The following is a 20,819-nucleotide window of genomic DNA, read 5'->3' as shown; positions in this document are numbered from 1 at the left end:
CTATTCCTAGGTAGAAGGTTTGACTTTCCTTGTATTTTCTCCCTTCCTCCTGCCTGTAACTATGTGATGTCCCCGCCCTTCTTCTCCATGTAGTGTTTTGTATCAGCCTTCTAAGGCTACATGCGCACGCTGCTTCTTTTTCGTGTTCACAAACTGCAGCCAAAACTGCAGCCAAAACTGCACCGTGTCAGAGAGAGCCTGGAAATGTCACAAAAAAATGTAGGTGCTTTTTTGGTGCATTTTTGCTGCTTTTTTGGTGCGTTTTTGGCTGCAGTTTTGTCAACAATTGTTTCATGTATTTTTCAGTTCAAACAAGCCCATAAAGCTTGTTGAATTGAAAAAAAAAAATTAGAAATAAATAAATAAAAAAAACTGGCGTGCGGTCCCCCCCAATTTTAATGCCAGCCAGATAAAGCCATACGGCTGAAGGCTGGTATTCTCAGGATGGGGAGCTCCACGTTATGGGGAGCCCCCCAGCCTAACAATATCAGTCAGCAGCCGCCCAGAATTGCCGCATACATTAGATGCGACAGTTCTGGGACTGTACCCGGCTCTTCCCGATTTGCCCTGGTGCGTTGGCAAATCGGGGTAATAAGGAGTTATTGGCAGCCCATAGCTGCCAATAAGTCCTAGATTAATCATGTCAGGCGTCTATGAGACACCCTCCATGATTAATCTGTAAATTACAGTAAATAAACACCCACCCGAAAAAATCCTTTATTAGAAATAAAAAACACAAACACATTCCCTCATTACCAATTTATTAACCCCGATAAAGCCCTCCATGTCCGGCGTAATCCAGCATGCTCCAGCGTCGCATCCAGCTCTGCTGCATGGAGGTGACAGGAGCAGCAGAATACACCGCCGCTCCGGTCACCTCCATGCAGCTAATGAAGGCAGCCGCGCGATCAGCTGAGCTGTCACCGAGGTTACCCTCGGCCACCGCTGAATCCAGCGGTGGCCGCGAGTAACCTCAGTGACAGCTCAGCTGATCGCGCTACTGCGTGGAGCCGGCAGGAGCGTGGAGCCGGCAGGAGCGTGGAGCCGGCAGGAGCGTGGAGGACGGGACTTTCAGCGGCGGCGGCGGTGGCAGTGAGAGGGGTCCATCATCTCCCCTGTGCGTGCACGCTGGGGACAGCGGTACTTCGGGGAACACGTGGAGGACGGGACTATCAGCGGCGGCAGCGAGAGGGGGATGGACGTTGGCAGCTGAAAACATTGATTTTTCCCTCTCGCTGCCGCCGCCGCTGATAGTCCCGTCCTCCACATCATCTCCCCTGTGCGTGCACGCTGGGGACAGTGGTACTTCGGGGAACACGTGGAGGACGGGACTATCAGCGGCGGCAGCAGCGAGAGGGAAAAATCAATGTTTTCAGCTGCCAATGTCCATCCCCCTCTCGCTGCCGCTGCTGATAGTCCCGTCCTCCACATCATCTCCCCTGGGGACAGCGGTACTTCGGGGAACACATGGAGGACGGGACGGGACCACTTGCCTGACCTCACTTCCTGACAAATCACCTGCGTTTTTGCTAGCAAAAATGCAGGTAAAAGGCAGGTAAAATGCACCACTTGTGATTAGCATGCATTTTTCCTGCGTTTTTGATGCCCTCATTGATTTCAATGGGTGACAAATGTTGACAAAAACGCAGGAAGAATGAACATGCTGCATTTTTTTTGTCACAAACTTTTGACAAAAAAAACGCTGACAAATAAACTGCAATGTGCACATGACAAATCTGACTTCTCATAGACTTTGCTGGGAAGTCAGATGTCAGAAAGTTCAGCTGACAAAACTGCAGCCAAAAAAGCAGCAAAAAAGAAGGAAAAAAAGCAGCGTGCGCATGTAGCCTTATATAACATGCTGTATGCTCTCTGTAGAAAATTACTCTTTTTACCTGCTATTTTTATCATCAATACAAGATTTCAGTAAACATTCATCTTTTACTAGAGTGTTCTTACAATGAGACTGTGGCTGAGTTAAACTATCCGAGGAACTGTTATGAACGTGAGTACGGTGAATAAGGCTAAGTTCACATTTCCGTTGTTTTGCATCAGTCACATGCGTCGGTTGACGCGTGACTGATGCGCTGCACAACGGATGACAAAGAACAGAATTCTATGTCGGACTCCGTTGTGTGCGGGGGGCGGAGCGCGAGGGGGTGGAGTTCAGGGTGGGTGGAGCCGAGTGGGGCCTTGGCACTGAGGACGTCAGTGCCGCGGGGACTGCAGGGCTGGGGACAGGTGAGTGAGTGTGTGTGTGTGTGAGTGTGTGAGTACATGCTGAGTGCGGGAGGGGGCGGAGCCGAGCGGGGAAGTGTCAGGCTCCCTGCACAGCCAGGGTAAATATCGGGTATAAGCAAAGCACTTTTTGCTTGGTTACGCGATATTTATCTTGGTTACCAGCATACACCGCTTAGCGCTGGCTCCTTGCACACGTAACCAGTGTAAATATCGGGTAACTAACCAAAGCGCATTGCTATGTTACCCGATGTGTATCCCGGTTACGGGTGCAGGGAGCCAGAGAGCGCATGCGCAGCGAAATCCTACAGATCTCGCTGCTCAAAAAATGTTACATGCTGCGTTCCTCCCGCCCGGCGGTCAGTAGTTCCATGACTGATCAGTCGGGCGGAGGGTGCAACGCAGCATCATCAGTCACAATCCACCGCTCTTACAAGTCTATGGGAGCAACGGAATCCGCCAAACAGATTCCGTTGTTTACCAGAGCAGCGGATTGTGACTGATACAATTTAACGGAAGTGTGAACCTAGCCTAAGAATAGTCAAAGAAAACGGTCTGTTCAGGTGCCATCACGTCCTACATATGCATGAGTCAAAATAGGAGTGTATCTGTGTAGGAGGTGATTGAGTCCCCATACTGTTATGCCATTTTCCTGACTATAAAAGATGTGTTTTATACTAAGCATATTGTAGGTGTTGTTGACTATTAAAATGTATATGATAATGTGTACTGCTGCTAGTGAACTGTAGGTTTCGATGCAGCAGAGCCAGGACCGTGTAGCGGTTGGCGTCATCCAGTGGTTTGGCAGGAGCAGTGGTAGGTTTGATGGTAGATAAAGATTGAGCTAAATGGGGGAGGAGTGACAGTTGGCAAGTGGGTTGGCTAGTGGGATGGTACTTTTGGGGTGCCAGTTCTAAATAGGGTTCAAGTAAGAGAAGATATGGCTATGGTATCAGGGCCTGTAAGGGATCCCTGAGGTAACTACGAGAGGTCCAAAGCCTAAGGCTCACCCCAACGGGCTCAGGGAAATCGTACGACTACTCACTGTAAGGGCTCCGAAGCAGACGATGGTGAAATGAAGAGGGGGAACAGAGACACAGGAGGTGGTCAACTCCCCATTCTGTTATACCATTTTCCTGACTGTAGAAGATACTTTATACTAAGTATATTGTAGATGTTGTTGAGTATTATAATGTATATGATAATGTATATAGCTGCTAGCGAACTGTAGGTACTGATATAGCAGAGCTGGGACCTGGTAGCGTCCGCCGCCATCTAGCGGTCAGCAGGAGCAGTGGTAGGTTAGATGTTAGATAAGATAGGGTTGAGATAAATGGGGAAGGAGTGACAGTTGGCAAGTGGGCTGGCTAGTGATGCAATCCTTTTGGAGTGCTTTTTCTGAATAGAGTTCAAGTAAGAGAAGACGTGGCTACTGTGTCAGGGCCAGTCATGGAACCCTGAGGTAACCATAAGAGGTGCAGAGCTTAAATGGTGCTTTACACGCTGCGACATCGCTAGCGATTGCTAGCGATGTCGCGAGCGATAGCACCCGGCCCCGTAGTTCGTGCGACATGTGGTTATCGCTGCCGTAGTGAACAATATCGCTACAGCAGCATCACACGCACATACCTGTTCAGCTACGTCGCTGTGGCCGCCGAACAATCCCTCCTTCAAGGGGGAGGTGCGTTCGGCGTTACAGCGACGTCACAGCGGCGTCACTAAACGGCCGCCCTATAGAAGAGGAGGGGAGGAGATGAGCGGCCGGAACATGCCGCCCACCTCCTTCCTTCTTCCTTTCCGGTGGATGCAGGTAGGATGATGTTCGTCGTTCCTGCGGTGTCACACACAGCGATGTGTGGTTCCGCAGGAACAACAAACAACCTGCGGAATGAAACACCAAAGACATTATGATTAGGAGCGATGTGTCAATGAGCAACGATTTTTGCCGTTTTTGCGATCGTTGATCTTCGCTCCTAGCTGTCACACGCTGCGATGTCGCTAACGACGCCGGATGTGCATCACAAACACCGTGACCCCGACGTTATATCGTTAGCGATGTCGCAGCATGTAAAGCACCCTTAAGGCTCACCTCGGCGGGCTCAGGGAAGTCGTACTACTAGACGGCCGTTAGGGCCCAGAAGTGGACGACAGTGAAAGGAAGAAAAGAAAAAGGGGAATGGAGACACAGGCCCAGCAGCTTGAGGACAAGATCCAACATAGTGGGGCTAGGTCAAGCAAGAGTACCCCACCATAAAAGAAAAAGCAGAAACATGACAATTGAGGTCATGTCTGTCATACCTGTGTGCAGAATAAACTGTATAAGTTTGGTTTGCCAAGAGAACTCTGATGTCACGTGTTTTACTACTTTGTCTATGACGGGGCCGGCAACGGAGTGATAGACACTGGCCTCAAGAAAACCAGTAAGTGACACACTACTCTACCAAAGTCATAAATTCACATGGGGGCTCATTGGCGAAGGTGCGTGGAGCCATTATGGCTCGGTGTCCTTACCTTCCTCCTTCATCTGCATGCAGAATAGGGAGAAAAAATATACCAGAAAATTTAGTGAACATTTCCCTCCCTGTCATAGAATATACTTATTCATTTAACTGTCTTTGTATTAAAAGCTATAGGAAATTTGTATCCTGATTTGAACCTGAGATTGGAGGATGCTCCTCTTTACAGATATGCTTCTGAACAGGGATTTTCCTGCAGCATAGCATTATTCCAGTGAGTGACACTTGCTTCAGTTCTCAGCAAAGCCAAGTTACTGCAAACAAAGCTGTGCAGGTAAAATCTGTGAAAATAAAGCCGTGCCAAAGCAGAGCTGAGCCTTTTTTATTCCCAGGATTGGTAGAGGTAAGAATGCCTTTATAGGCTCTGTGCGCACTGGGAAATGAAATTTCCTTGCGTAAATTCCGCATGCTCTCAAAGATTACCGCACCCGAAAACCGCATGCGGTTTGCCGTGGTTTTACCGCGGTATTGTTCGCGGTATTGCCGCGGTTTTGCTGCGTGCGGGTTGGGATGTGCTTTATTGCATTCAATGCAATAAAGCACATTGAAGAAAAAAAAAAAAATACATTTAATTCTGATAGTAGATAGACAGAAGAATAGATAGAGGGATAGATAGATAGACAGACAGAGGGATAGATAGATAGATGACAGATCGCTGCATTTCCCACGGTCGACAGTGAGTTCACATTACCGGCCATGGGAAATGACCGGTAATTACCTCTGCTGTCTGCTGCTTTCATTCAGCGCTGTGTCTGTGACAGTCGCGGCTGGATGTCAGCAGTGCAGGACGCCGGAGCCGGAGCTGTGGATTACGCCGGAGCGGTGGATTACGCCGGAGCTTTGGTGCGGGAGGGGTTAATAAAATGGTGAACGAGGCTTGTTGGTTTTATTTAAAATAAAGGATTTTTCGGTGTCTGTGTTTTATTCACTTTACTTACGGGTTGATCATGTCAGCTGTCACATAGACGCTGCCATGATCAAGCCTGGGGTTAATGGCGGTGATCCCCCATCACCATTAACCCCTTGTATTACCTTGCCACCACTGCTACACGGTGGCAAGAAGAGCCGAGGACACTCCCGGTGCTGCCGCATAATGTATGCGACAGTGCCGAGGCAGCTGCGGCTGATATTCTCGGCTGCGGGAGGGGGAGTGAGGCGGGGGACATTACCCCTGCCCCTCTCCCTCCCCAGCCTGAGAATACCGGGCCGCCGCTGTGTGCTTACCTCGGCTGGACGGTAAATATGCAGCGGAGCCCACGTTCTTTGTTTTCTATATTTCCGTTTTCTTTCTATGTGTGTTCTATGTGTCTGTGTCTATGTGTTCTATGTCTGTGATGTGTTTGTGTTTACTCTCTGCACGGCTTCCTCTTCCTGTAATGACATCACTTCCCTGCAAAACCGCAGACAGGCGATGCACATTACCGGAGGTAAACCGCGAAATACCGCAGGGAATAACGCAGGAAAACGCAGTGAACCGCACAGAATTTGCTGCCTGCGTTATTCCCTGCGGGATTTCATGATTAACATTGAGTCAATGGAGTGAAATCCCGCAGCGATGTGCGGAAAAGAAGTGACATGCACTTGTTTTTGCTGCGGGATTCCCGCAGCAAAACATGCAGCTGTCAAATTCCGCCCAGTGCGCACAGGATTTTTTTTCTCCATAGGATTTGCTGGTGATTCACTGCAGAGATGTTATGAACATTTTCTGCAGCGAAACATGCAGCAAATCCGCGGAAAATCCGCGGCAAAATCCGGTAAGTGCGCACATAGCCTTAAGGTCTGTGCACACATACAGTCATGGCTGAAAGTGTTGAAATGCTTGAAGTTGTTTCAGAAAATGAAGTATTTCTCCCAGAAAATTATTGCAACTTCATGTTTTGTTATACACGTTTATTTCCTTTGTGTGTCTTGAAACAACACAAAAAAAGAAAGAAAAAAAACGGCCAATTGGACATAATTTCACATAGAACTGAAAAAATGGTCCGGACAAAATTGTTGGCACCCTCAACTAAATATTTGGTTATACACCCTTTGGAATAAATAACTGCAATCAATCGCTTCCTATAACCATCCACAAGCTTCTTACACCACTCACCTGGAATTTTGGACTCTTCTTTATAAAATGCTCCTGGTCTCTCATATTTGAAGGTGTCTTCTCCCAACAGCAATTTTAAGATCTCTTCGCAGGTGTCAATGGGCTTTAGATCTGGACTCATTGCTGCCACTTCAGAACTCTCCAGCACTTTGCTTCCATCCATTTCTGGGGGCTTCTTGAAGTATGTTTGGGGCCATTATCCTGCTGGAAGACCCATGACTTAGGACACAAACCCAGGTTTCTGACACTGATCACTAAATTGGGACCTAAAATCCTTTGGTAATTTTCAGATTTCATGATGTCTTGCACACAGTCAAGGCACCCAGTGCCAAAGACAGCAAAACATCCCAAAAACATCCTTGAATCTCCACCATATGTGACCGTAAGTTCTGTGTTCTTTTCTTCGTAGGCCTCACTCCATTTGGGAAAATAGTAGAATGATGTGCTTTACCAAAAAGTTCTATCTTGGTCTCATTTCTCCACAAGACGCTTTCCCAGAAGGATTTTAGCTTACGTACATTTTGGCAAACTGCAGTCTAGGCTTTTTATGTCTGTGTGTCAGCAGTGGGGTCCTCCTGGGTCTCTGATAATAGTGTTTAATTTAATTCCAATGTGGATGGATAGTTATCGCTGACACTGATGCACCCTGATCCTGCAGGACAGCTTGAATTTCTTCGGCAGCAGCCAGGCTGCTCGGATCCGGATCCGCAGTGGCTCGAGGGGTCTCTGGACCCGGGGGTCATGTGGACACTCAAATAAAAAGGGGAATGTAATGCGTGCAGGGGATTGTTGTAATAGTTCGTGACGCCACCCATGGTGTGTGGTAAAAATTGAGTACCACCGCTGCTGTGGAGGAGCACCCGGGGGCGATGAAGCAGCAGCTGAGTGTTTTAACCCCTCCGTGGTAGGGGTGGATGCTCCGGGGCTCAGTGTCCAGAACACGGGAGGTGATGGCTGCTGGTGATGGTGCGCCGGGCCGGACCGGGGAGTGTTGGTGTACTCACGATTGAATGATTGCACACAAGTCCGCTGGTAAACCAAGGGGTCAGTGGCCGGCCGCCGCGTCCGGGTGTATACAGGTCCCACACCCGGCTGGTGTACCAATGTCCCTTCCTCCGGCACTATGTACTTTTGTTCTTTGGACAACCTCGTGTGTAACGGGGAAGTCCTCTCCCGGTTCTGTTTTGGTTGGGAGTTGTGCCTGCGAAAACTGACCTGTGGGATCTCAACGGGTTGTTGCGGATACCCTTTCCCCCGCGTTGGGCTGCCGTTTTGCTCTCTCTGGGCTAACACACTGGAACAACGTCTGGAACCTTGTCCCTGGCCTGGTTAATTAGAGAAGGGTCTTGCAACCGTCTTCTAACTAGGGTCCAGATACCCCACCTGTGCACGGTTTCCAGACCGGATCTCCGCTGTTGGTACCGGCGGGCTCCAACCCTGTCCCGGTCCACTTTGGATTTCCTGCGACCGGACTCCCGTCGCCTTTGGACATGGTCCACTGCTTGCCACTTAGCCAGTAGACCAGGGCCACTACCCTGGCTACCCTACACTAGGCTCGCTCTTTACTCTGACTCATACTCAGACTTGAACTCAGACTTAGAACTCTGCCTTGAACTCTGACTTAAAACTAACTGGTTTCCTCCCCCGGATCCCCAAGACCCCTAGGTGGGCGCTCCCAATCCGCCTGGTCCCACTGGTGTGTCCTTCCTACCCTGAGGGGGGTGGCTAGAGTTTTCTGGCAGATGGTACCTGATGTGAGACGGTGTTGTGTGGGGTGTACTGTTTCTTTGTGACCACCTGGCGGTGCCAGGGCATCACATTTATCCACCATCCGGACTATCTTGCAATTGCAACCTTTCATCAATGTTTTTATGCTGCCCACATCTAGGGAGATTAGCTAAAGTGTCATAGGTTGTAAGCTTCTTGATTATGTTGTCACCTTGGTCAAAGGAACATCAAGATCTTTGGAGATGGACTTATAACTTTGAGATTATTGATATGTTTCAACAATTTTGGTTCTCACGTCCTCACACAGTTCTCTTCTCTTTTCTGTTTTCCATGCTTAATGTGGTACACACAGACACACAATGCAAAGATAGAGTCCCCTTTTTATTTGGTTTCAGCTGTGATTTTCATATTGCCCACAGCTGTTACTTGCCACAGGTGAGTTTGAACAAGCATTCTTTGCTTGAAACAAATATGTTTACCCATTATTTTGGAAAGATGCCAACAATATTGTCTGGGCCATTTTTTATTTCTTGAGTTGTTCCAATACACACAGAGGAAATAATTACGTGTTTACCAAAACGTGTAATTGCACTACTTTTCTGGGAGAAATACTTCACTTTCTGGAAAAAGAGTGCCAACACTTTCGGCCATGACTGTATGTAACCATGGTTTAAAGTAAAACAGTAAAATCTAAATTCCATACCTCCTAACGATTTGCACATATAACCGCCATAAAGACCTTTGTCTCCATTAAACAGACTGTGAACAAATCTTGGTAGTCTGCTCCCATATTGAAAATGTATACAAATATAAAATACACGAATACTAAATTCGTATAGACTACATACTGTACATAGTGCCAAGTGCTCGTGTACATATATTCTGACTAGTGGAGCGCTGAGGACATAGGTTAGTTAAATAATTCTGATTGGCATATAACGAAAGGGATAAAGAAGAAAAATAAGATACAATACCTAAATCTCCACCCTACATGTCCCTTCCTGACAACGGAGGAATCATACTTTGATGGATATACCCTGTTCAGCGATGGCTATCCCTATTTACCTCTGAATTCCACTTGTAAGAACTATCACCACACGCACTCCCAGTCTTTCTCCAGTTTGTTAATGAACATAATGTTTCCCATCAGACCCAAATAAATTAAACTTGCATCACTAAAATGAACTGTGGACCACTTTTCCTCTGTCCATACAATATGCTCCTTTTAGTTATTTATGCTAATGAGAGGTTTTGTCACTGCAGAGTGGTTTTTCGGTTCAAATACTCTTAAACGTCATGACACTGTATGACGAGACAGATTCTTACACTTGTCAGTGCTGAACTGGCGAACAATTGCAGCTTCAGTGTTGAAAGTATTACCCATGGAGATTCTCTGCATTACCCTGTCCTCGCTTGCATTTGTCTTTCGAGGGCGACCAGCCTTCTTGGGGGACTTCAAAGAGTTTATGATGTTGTAAAAATGCAATATTCTCGAAATCACTGACTTGGAACTGCCAACTTCTCTTGCTATGGCTGATAGGGTCAACCCTTTGGCCTTCATCTAGACAACCTACTGCTGGAGGGTTTCAGTCACTTTGGAATCACACACCATTTTTGCAAAGTCAGTGCAAACTGGAAAGTTAGGCTGCCAGTTAGGCCTAAAACACACTTCCGCATAAAAAACGTACGTGTCTCATGTTCCATTTTTCGGGTCTGTGTTCCATTTTTTATGGGCGTTTCTCCGGTACATGTGACATCCGTCTGATAGCGTATGCTTGCCGTGTGTGCGTGTGGAATGTCCGTGTAGGCGTACGTGTCATGTCCGTGTGGTGTCCGTATGTATTGATCTGTGTGTGTTGTAAAATGTCGTTGCTACATACCCGCTGACAGCCGACACAGACAGAGACGAGCGATGAGAATGAACTCGGGTGAACCTCACCCGACTTCATTGTCATACGACGGCTCTGTCTATGTGTGGCGTCCTGATTAGTGGACATCGGTGATGGAATCACTGGTGTCCGCTAATCCCCTGAGTAACCGAAGTTAGCGGTGACATTAGCGCTGCCGTCACTCAGGTTACACGCGGCTAGCTGGAGTCACCCACCCGACACCACTACTCACCTGTGACTTCTTCGCTGATCGCGCAGCTCACTTCAGTTACTTGGGTGACTCGCAGTCACAGGTGGAGGATCCAGTGGTGGCCGCGAGTAACCTGACTGACTTCATCGGTGATTGCGCGGCTCACTTCAGTTGCAGCTTGGAGGTGATAGAGAGCTGTCATTGCCTGTGGCCGCTCCTGTCACCTTCATGTAGCAGAGATGAGAGCGTCGTGGGACATCCATGGATTACGGCGGACCTGGATGGGTTTTTTGGTTTGATTAAATTGGTGAACGAGGGTGTTTGTTTGTTTTAATTATTCTAAATAAAGGATTTTTTAATGTGTATGTTTATTTAATTTTAATAATAGGTTAAACATGGAAGTTATCTTGGGGAGACGGCTGCCATTATTAACCTAGGTAGCTATGGGTTGCTGTCATTAACTCCTTATTACCACAATTGCCACTGCACCAGGGCAATTAGGGAAGAGTCGGGTAGAGTCCCGGAAATGTCGCATCTAATGGATGCGGCTTTTCCGGGCAGCTGCTGACTGATATTGTTAGGGTGGTGGGCTCCCCATAATGTGGGGCTCCCCATCCTGAGAATACCAGCCTTCAGCCGTGTGACTTTACCATGGCTGGTATCAAAAATGGGGGGGACCGCACGCCGTTTTTTTTTTAATTATTTATTTATTTTACTGCATAATATAGACACACCCACTGGATGCTGTGATTGGTTGCAGTGAGACGGCTGTCACTCAGCATGGGGGCGTGTCTGAATGCAACCAATAATAGGCGCCGGTGGGCGGGGGAAGCAGGGAATAGGAGATTGAAAAATAAGCGGCTGACATTTTCAAAATAATTAAAGCTGCCGTATCTTTTGCACAGCTTTTCTTCACCATGCTGGTGATCAGGAATCGGTAGGTAATGGACAGGGGGAGATACAGACCGACCGACAAAGGGATATTGACTGCCAACTACAGAAAAAAAGGTAAATTGACTGATAACCAAATAAAAAATAGATTGACCGACATCGCTCACTTAAAAACGCACATGGATGGTACGTGTAGCACATGGACATGCTACATGTGCCGTCCGTGCAGGCACAGACCCATTGACTTTAGCGGGTCCGTGCCTGCGTGATGCCGGCGAAAAACGGACATGTCGAGAGTGTGGGAAAACGCACACATGTACAAACGACACGGACACACGTTCCGTGTGGTTTGACGTGTGTGTGCCTGCTACCATAGGGTAGCATTGGTCTACGTGTCTCCGTGCCGCCGGTACGTGCAAAAACGTACCAAACACGTACCGGTGGCACGGATGTGTGTCGGAGGCCTTACATAGGGTTTGACAGATAATTAAGGAAATTAGCACCATCTGCCAGATTAACACAAATAGCTTGCATGTCTCTAATTTTGATCAGTGTTCTTTTTCATTTATCTAATTTACATTTTTATTCTGTGCTTTATAATAAATTCAATTTATGAAATAAGATAGGCTAAAAGTACTCAGCAAATTGTGTGTTATTCTCTAATTTTGATCTCTAGTGTGTATAGATATATATATAGATATATCTATATATATATAGCTATATATATACAGTTACAGTTAGGTCCAGAAATATTTGGACAGTGACACAATTTTCGCGAATTGGGCTCTGCATGCCACCACATTGGATTTGAAATTAAACCTCTACAACAGAATTCAAGTGCAGATTGTAACGTTTAATTTGAAGGTTTGAACAAAAATATCTGATAGAAATTGTAGGAATTTTACACATTTCTTTACAAACACTCCACATTTTAGGAGGTCAAAAGTAATTGGACAAATAAACCAAACCCAAACAAAATATTTTTATTTTCAATATTTTGTTGCGAATCCTTTGGAGGCAATCACTGCCTTAAGTCTGGAACCCATGGACATCACCAAACGCTGGGTTTCCTCCTTCTTAATGCTTTGCCAGGCCTTTACAGCCGCAGCCTTCAGGTCTTGCTTGTTTGTGGGTCTTTCCGTCTTAAGTCTGGATTTGAGCAAGTGAAATGCATGCTCAATTAGGTTAAGATCTGGTGATTGACTTGGCCATTGCAGAATGTTCCACTTTTTTGCACTCATGAACTCCTCGGTAGCTTTGGCTGTATGCTTGGGGTCATTGTCCATCTGTACTATGAAGCGCCGTCCGATCAACTTTGCGGCATTTGGCTGAATCTGGGCTGAAAGTATATCCCGGTACACTTCAGAATTCATCCGGCTACTCTTGTCTGCTGTTATGTCATCAATAAACACAAGTGACCCAGTGCCATTGAAAGCCATGCATGCCCATGCCATCACGTTGCCTCCACCATGTTTTACAGAGGATGTGGTGTGCCTTGGATCATGTGCCGTTCCCTTTCTTCTCCAAACTTTTTTCTTCCCATCATTCTGGTACAGGTTGATCTTTGTCTCATCTGTCCATAGAATACTTTTCCAGAACTGAGCTGGCTTCATGAGGTGTTTTTCAGCAAATTTAACTCTGGCCTGTCTATTTTTGGAATTGATGAATGGTTTGCATCTAGATGTGAACCCTTTGTATTTACTTTCATGGAGTCTTCTCTTTACTGTTGACTTAGAGACAGATACACCTACTTCACTGACAGTGTTCTGGACTTCAGTTGATGTTGTGAACGGGTTCTTCTTCACCAAAGAAAGTATGCGGCGATCATCCACCACTGTTGTCATCCGTGGACGCCCAGGCCTTTTTGAGTTCCCAAGCTCACCAGTCAATTCCTTTTTTCTCAGAATGTACCCGACTGTTGATTTTGCTACTCCAAGCATGTCTGCTATCTCTCTGATGGATTTTTTTCTTTTTTTTCAGCCTCAGGATGTTCTGCTTCACCTCAATTGAGAGTTCCTTAGACCGCATGATGTCTGGTCACAGCAACAGCTTCCAAATGCAAAACCACACACCTGTAATCAACCCCAGACCTTTTAACTACTTCATTGATTACAGGTTAACGAGGGAGACGCCTTCAGAGTTAATTGCAGCCCTTAGAGTCCCTTGTCCAATTACTTTTGGTCCCTTGAAAAAGAGGAGGCTATGCATTACAGAGCTATGATTCCTAAACCCTTTCTCCGATTTGGATGTGAAAACTCTCATATTGCAGCTGGGAGTGTGCACTTTCAGCCCATATTATATATAATTGTATTTCTGAACTTGTTTTTGTAAACAGCTAAAATAACAAAACTTGTGTCACTGTCCAAATATTTCTGGACCTAACTGTATATAAAATGGATTTATTGGGGAGGCAATGATAGAACAATTAGTAGAGCATAAGCAGTCACTGAAACCTGGGCAGACTATAGAAATGTTATAAATAATCTTCGGCAGGACAATACCCAGGGATTGCCATAGAGCTGCCTATTTACTAAAATCTTTCATGGGTAAGAAATCCATAAATATATAATCACCATATTCCGTTCCGCTGAGTTCACCTGTTATTTCCCCTCTAATGAAGGCACTGCTAGTAATTTACATTGGCATTGTGTACGTGGTGGGTAAATGCTTCTGTATACAGAGGAGGTGGCACCTTCATTACTGAATTCCCAATAGAAGCAAAATAAATAAAGACAATATTGATAGGGAAATAAATGGTTGATTCTGTGAATTTTTGCATTGTAAGAGCCAAAATAAATAATGTGATTTTTACAACATTTATGTTTTGCTTTCCTTTTGCATTTGATTTTAAACATTGATGCATGGTCGATCTCTTTTAACAGTTTTATTATTTAAAGGGAACCTGTCACCAGGTTTTTCCCCTATAAGCTGCAGCCACCACCAGTAAGCTCTTATATACGGCATTCCAGAATACTGTATATAAGAGCCCAGGCCGCACTATATAACAGAAAAACACCTTTATTATTATTATTATTATTATTATTGTTTATTTATAGAGCACCATTGATTCCATGGTGCTGTACATGAGGGGGTTACATACAGAATACATGTACACGTTACAATAGACAGACTAGCACAGGGGGAAGAGGGCCCTGCCCTTGCGGGCTTACATCCTAAAGGATTTTGGGGAGGAGACAGTAGGTGGGGTGTAGGTGGGGCGGCAGCTCCGCACGGTGGTGGGGCGGCAGCTCCGCACGGTGGTGGGGCGGCAGCTCCGCACGGTGGTGGGGCGGCAGCTCCGCACGGTGGTGGGGCGGCAGCTCCGCACGGTGGTGGGGCGGCAGCTCCGCACGGTGGTGGGGCGGCAGCTCCGCACGGTGGTGGGGCGGCAGCTCCGCACGGTGGTGGGGCGGCAGCTCCGCACGGTGGTGGGGCGGCAGCTCCGCACGGTGGTGGGGCGGCAGCTCCGCACGGTGGTGAAGCAGTGAGGTCATTGAAGGTTATAGGCATTTCTGAACAGATGAGTCTTTAGGTTCCGTTTGAAGCTTGCGAGTGTAGTAGATAGTCTGACGTGTTGAGGCAGTGAGTTCCAGGAGACTGGGGATGCTCGGGAGAAGTCTTGGAGTCGGTTGCATGAGGAGCGAATGAGAGAGGAGGATAGAAGGAGATCTTGGGAGGACCGGAGGTTACGTTTTGGAGTGTAGCGAGAGATTAGTTCAGAGATATATGGAGGAGACAGATTATGGATAGCTTTGTAGGTCAGTGTTAGTAATTTGAATTGGATACGGTGGAAGATTGGGAGCCAGTGGAGGGACTTGCAGAGAGGAGACGCGGGGTGGTATTGAGGAGAGAGGTGGATCAGTCGGGCAGCAGAGTTAAGGATGGACTGGAGAGGGGCAAGTGTGTTAGCAGGGAGACCACAGAGGAGGATGTTGCAGTAGTCGATGCGGGAGATTATGAGGGCGTGCACTAGAATTTTTGTAGATTGGGGATTGAGAAAAGGGCGGATTCTGGAGATATTTTTGAGTTGAAAACGGCAGGAGGTGGTGAGGGATTGGATGTGCGGTATGAAGGACAGGGCAGAGTCAAAGGTCACTCCGAGGCACCGAACTTTGGGTGCTGGGGAGAGCGTGATGTTATTAATTGTAATGGATAGATCAGGTGGAGAGTGCAGGGGAGATGGAGGAAAGATGATCAGTTCAGTTTTGGCCATATTGAGCTTTAGGAAGCGAGAGGAAAAGAAGGAAGATATAGCAGATAGGCACTCTGGGATTCTGGACAGCAGAGATGTGACATCTGGACCAGAGAGGTAGATCTGAGTGTCATCAGCATATAGGTGGTACTGGAAGCCATGGGACTTTATGAGTTGTCCCAGGCCAAATGTATAGATAGAAAAAAGTAAGGGTCCCAGGACAGAGCCTTGAGGGACACCAACAGAGAGAGAACGGGATGAAGAGGTTGTGTGGGAATGGGAGACACTAAAAGTGTCTCATCTTGTGGGCGGTCCCGTCCAATAGGTGTCGCTGCTCTTGGTCCAGCACCTCTTCTCTTCTTGCGATCATCATCCTCTTTCCCAGTCTTGTGTAGATGACGCATTCTAGGTCATGCACCCAGAGGCCTCCATTGCTCTCCTGTGCATGCGAACTTTGATCTGCCTTGCAAAGGGAAGAGCAAAGTACTGTAAAGTGTAGGCCCGGGGAAAGGTCAAAGACCGCCCGTGCATGCACACTAAAATACTTTGATCTGCCCTCATCTGGACAGATGAAAGTGTGCATGCGCAGAACCGCAATGGAGGCCTCTGTGTGGTTGATGTAGGACGCGTCATCCACATGGGCTGGGCAGGAGGACGGCAGCTGCAAAGGATAAAGGAGGCGCCAGACCAAGACCAGCGATGCCCATCGGACCAGACCGCCCCCTAGATGAGTATAATAAAGGTGTTTTTACGTTATACAGAGCGGCCTGGGCTCTTATATACAGTATTCTAGAATGCTGTATATAAGACCTCACTGGTGGTGGCCGCAGCTCATAAGGGGAAAACCTGGTGACAGATTCCCTTTAAATACCTCATTCATTTTCCTATAGGGGAAGGAAGGTAAGGACATGATGAAAAAAACAATGAAAATATACTGTGTGCAGAATTATTAGGCAAGTTGTATTTTAGAGGATTTTTTTTATTATTGATCAACAACTATGTTCTCAATCAACCCAAAAGACTCAAATATCAAAGCTTAATATTTTTGTAATTTGGAGTGGTTTTTTTTAGATTTGGCTATCTTAGGAGGATATCTGTTTGTGCAGGTAACTATTACTGTGCAGAATTATTAGGCAACTTAATAATAACCAAATATATTTCCATCTCACTTGCTTATTTTCACAAGGTAAACCAATATAACTGCACAAAATTTAGAAATAAACATTTGACATGCAAAAACAAAACCCAAAAACATTAGTCACCAATATAGCTACCTTTCTTTATTTCTTTATAATGATACTCAACAGCCGACCATTCATAGATTCTGTCAGTTGCTTGATCTGTTTATGATCAACATTGCGTGCAGCAGCCACCACAGCCTCCCAGACACTGTTCCCAGAGGTGTACTGTTTTCCCTCCCTGTAGATCTTTCATTTTATGAGGGACCACATGTTCTCTATGGGGTTCAGATCAGGTGAACAAGGGGACCATGTCATTATTTTTTCATCTTTCAGACCTTTACTGGCCAGCCACGCTGTGGAGTAGTTGGATGCATGTGATGGAGCATTGTCCTGCATGAAAATCATGTTTTTCTTAAACGATACCAACTTCTTCCTGTACCACTGCTTGAAGAAGTTGTCTTCCAGAAACTGGCAGTAGGTCTGGGAGTTGAGCTTGTCTTGATGTTTTATCTTATGTTTCTTGTTCAAAGGTGGTCATTTTATAGCCTTCCTTACCTTGGCCATGTCCCTGAGTATGGCACACCTTGTACTTTTTGATACTCCAGTAACGTTGCAGCTCTGAAATATGGCCAAACTGGTGGCAAATGGCATCTTGGCAGCTTCACGCTTGATTTTCCTCAATTCATGGGCAGTTATTTTGCGCCTTTTTTGCCTAACACGCTTCTTGCGACCCTGTTGGCTATTTGCCATGAAATGTTTGTTCGTTTAGTGATGCTTCAAAAGTTTGATAATTTCAAGACTGCTGCATCCTCTGCAAGACATCTCACAATTTTGGCCTTTTCAGAGCCTGTCAAATCTCTCTTCTGACCCATTTTACCAAAGGAAAGGAAGTTGCCTAATAATTAAGCACACTTTATATAGGGTGTTGATGTCATTATACCGCACCCCTCCTCATTACAGAGATGCACATCACCTGATCTACTTAATTGGTAGTTGGCTCTCAGGCCTATACAGCTTGGAGTAGGACAACGTGTATAAAAAGTATCATGTGATCAAAATATTCATTTCACTAATAATTCTGCACACAGTGTATATCAAACAGGAACAGTATATCAAAATAGTGAGTACACCCCTCACATTTTTGTAAATATTCTATCATTTCTTGGGACAACACTGAAAATATTTCCTTTGCTAACCCCCTGCAATCTTTCCTTTTGTTGAAATTTTGATAGTATGGATTTACAGTATAACTATTTGATATGTCCTGTATCTAATCACTTGTTTTCAACACCATATTTCACCCACTAAATATAGAGTATATTACAAAAGTGAGTACACCCCTCACCTTTTCATAAATATTTTATTATATATTTTCCTAGGACAACGCTGAAGATCTGACCCTGTGATACAATGTAAAGTAGTCAGTGTACAGCCTGCATAACGGTAAATTTGGTGGCCTCTAAATAACTCAACATTCAGCCATTAACGTCTAAACCGCTGGCAACAAAAGTGTGTGTGTGCAGGAACGTGCTGCCACCTTCGGATCCCTGCAATAGAGAGACCTCTCTCTGTTGCAACACCCCCTTGACAGGCAGTGATGGGATGGTTTTCTCTGTGACAGACACAGGGGTCTTCAGCAGATCCCAAGCTGTCATTACAACACATCGGTATTCCGCGATCGTGTAGTGGGCATGCTGATGAGAGGTCAGAAGAGGGCACCCCCCTGTCAGCGATTGACAGCAGCATCTAACAGGTTAACAGCCCTGGGCGGAGAGCTGCTCTATCCGCAACTTTTAGAAGTGGATCAAGGCTGAATAATATAGGCTTCATCTGCAGTAAAGATGCAGACTTGGCATGCGATCCCGCATCAAAGGAAGGGAAACAAATTATGCATAGTAAGTCATAGGTCGTCAAGGAGTTTAAGGCTATGGACATTTTGGGAAAAATTATTTTTGCACACATTACTGTATGCTAGTAATTAAATTGCATCAAGACTTTGTCTGAATTTGTCATTTCTTCCTTCATTTTTAGACTGCAAGTTTGCAGTTTGCAGGCTAGTGCAGGGTTCAGATTTGTCTCTTGTAGGAATGTCTCTTTCAGTAATATAGGCTGGATGTGAGCTCTGTGTGTATCCAAGGTACTGCTATTTTCTCTTCTTTTTAAGCACAGCTCTAAGACTAGATTTACATTTATGCAGTGCTCTATCCTGACCACTGCAGGCCTCTGTTTTGGTAATGTCTGTCTTTCTTACATGGATATAATAGTGAAGGTTACGAAGCAATTGTGTCCACCTAAAAAGGACAAAAACAGAGACAACACAAATTCCCATTGCCTCATTGTACTTTAATTTGGCTACAGTTGCAATAGGACTTTCTACTTCAAAACTGTGTATGTCACAGTCGTCTCTCTATTTTGGAGACTAGTGACGGATTCAGGGTTGGGATCCCTCATTTCCATATGGGACTCTATATTTAAATGTGGTTTCATTTCTTTCAGTGCATCATGAGTTGACGTCAGTTTTGTTGTCTAACAGTTCCTAGATGAGTGTTGCAGCCGCAGCTGCTTTGTAGCCACATCATTCCAGGTTTAATTAAGGCGTTTCCCAGCAAACCGCTTTGCTTAGTTACCCGATATTTACCCTGGCTACGTGTGCAGGGAGCCAGCGCTGGCAACCTGTAAGCAGCGTACGCTGGTAACCAGGGTAAATATCGGGTAACCAAGCAAAGCGCTTTGCTTAGTTACCCGATATTTACCCTGGTTACCAGCGTACGCTGCTTACACAGAGTCGGTGCTTGTTGGTCTCCCGCAGTCAAACACACCGATGCATGCTGCACAGTGGGAGACCAACGAGCAAAAAATGAACCAGAACAGTGTGTAACGATCAGCAATTTCACAGCAGGGGCCAGGTTGCTGCTTAGTGTCACACACAGCGAGATCACTGATGAGGTCACTGGTACGTCACAAAACCTGTAACTCAGCAGCGATCTTGCTAGCGATCTCGCTATGTGAGAAGTACCCCTAATATGTGAATGTCCTGACAGCAAATGCAGTATTGCATACAGAAAACAAGTGGTGAATGTTCAGAATAATATGCACAGCAAACAAGTGGTGAATGTCCAGAGTAAGTGAGTCCAGGATTAAGTACAATGATAACAAACAGAGAATCTGGTTCTTACAGATCAAGGAAGTCCAGCAGTATAGAGCTCTTCTCCAAGAAGCTTTGATGGGAGGGAATCACATCCAGGATCAGGATAATGCACCGTAGATTGCAGGCAGCTGAACAGTAATGAGGTGGAGCACTGAACTTACAAATGGCAGCAAGAATTCCAGCAGCAAGCCAGGAGAGATTTAAGAGCCATAAGCACAAAATACTCAGGCAAGGACTAAATCCTGGACGGGACCTATAAGCAGGGCAGACAGGATGTTCAAGGGTCAAGCTGGGCAACATCTGGACAAAGGCAGGAAAACACAAAAAGTTCAATGGAAACCCTGGACCTTATCACTCTCGCTGAGTGATACTGGTACCCGATCTGTTTGTGAGAGTTGCAGTACAATGCAGCTGCAATAGCGAAGGACCTGACAAAGACACAGATCTCTGTGTGAGAGCCCATCCACCATCGACACTTGCCAGCTTTAATTGCTTGGGGTCTGGTGAGTGCATTTTTTTTCTTTTTTGGGGGCTGTCTGCTTTCATTGATGAAGAGTTCTACTGTATTCTTTAACTTTTTTAGCTACTTGGACACTTTCTTACAGAAGCTCAACTAGGGCTTAGTTTTGGTAGTAGTTAAGAATACTCCAAAAAGTCCCAAAAATCCTACTAGGCTTATTTTGGGGGTAGAAAAAAACATCCAAGTGGAGGGCGAAATGGTCATGGTGACAGCAGACGTGGAGTTACTATA

Source organism: Anomaloglossus baeobatrachus, chromosome 2, assembly GCF_048569485.1.
Source record: "Anomaloglossus baeobatrachus isolate aAnoBae1 chromosome 2, aAnoBae1.hap1, whole genome shotgun sequence".
Classification (NCBI taxonomy): Eukaryota; Metazoa; Chordata; class Amphibia; order Anura; family Aromobatidae; genus Anomaloglossus; species Anomaloglossus baeobatrachus.
The sequence above is the reverse complement of the archived record's forward strand: the minus strand, read 5'-3'. Positions refer to the sequence as shown.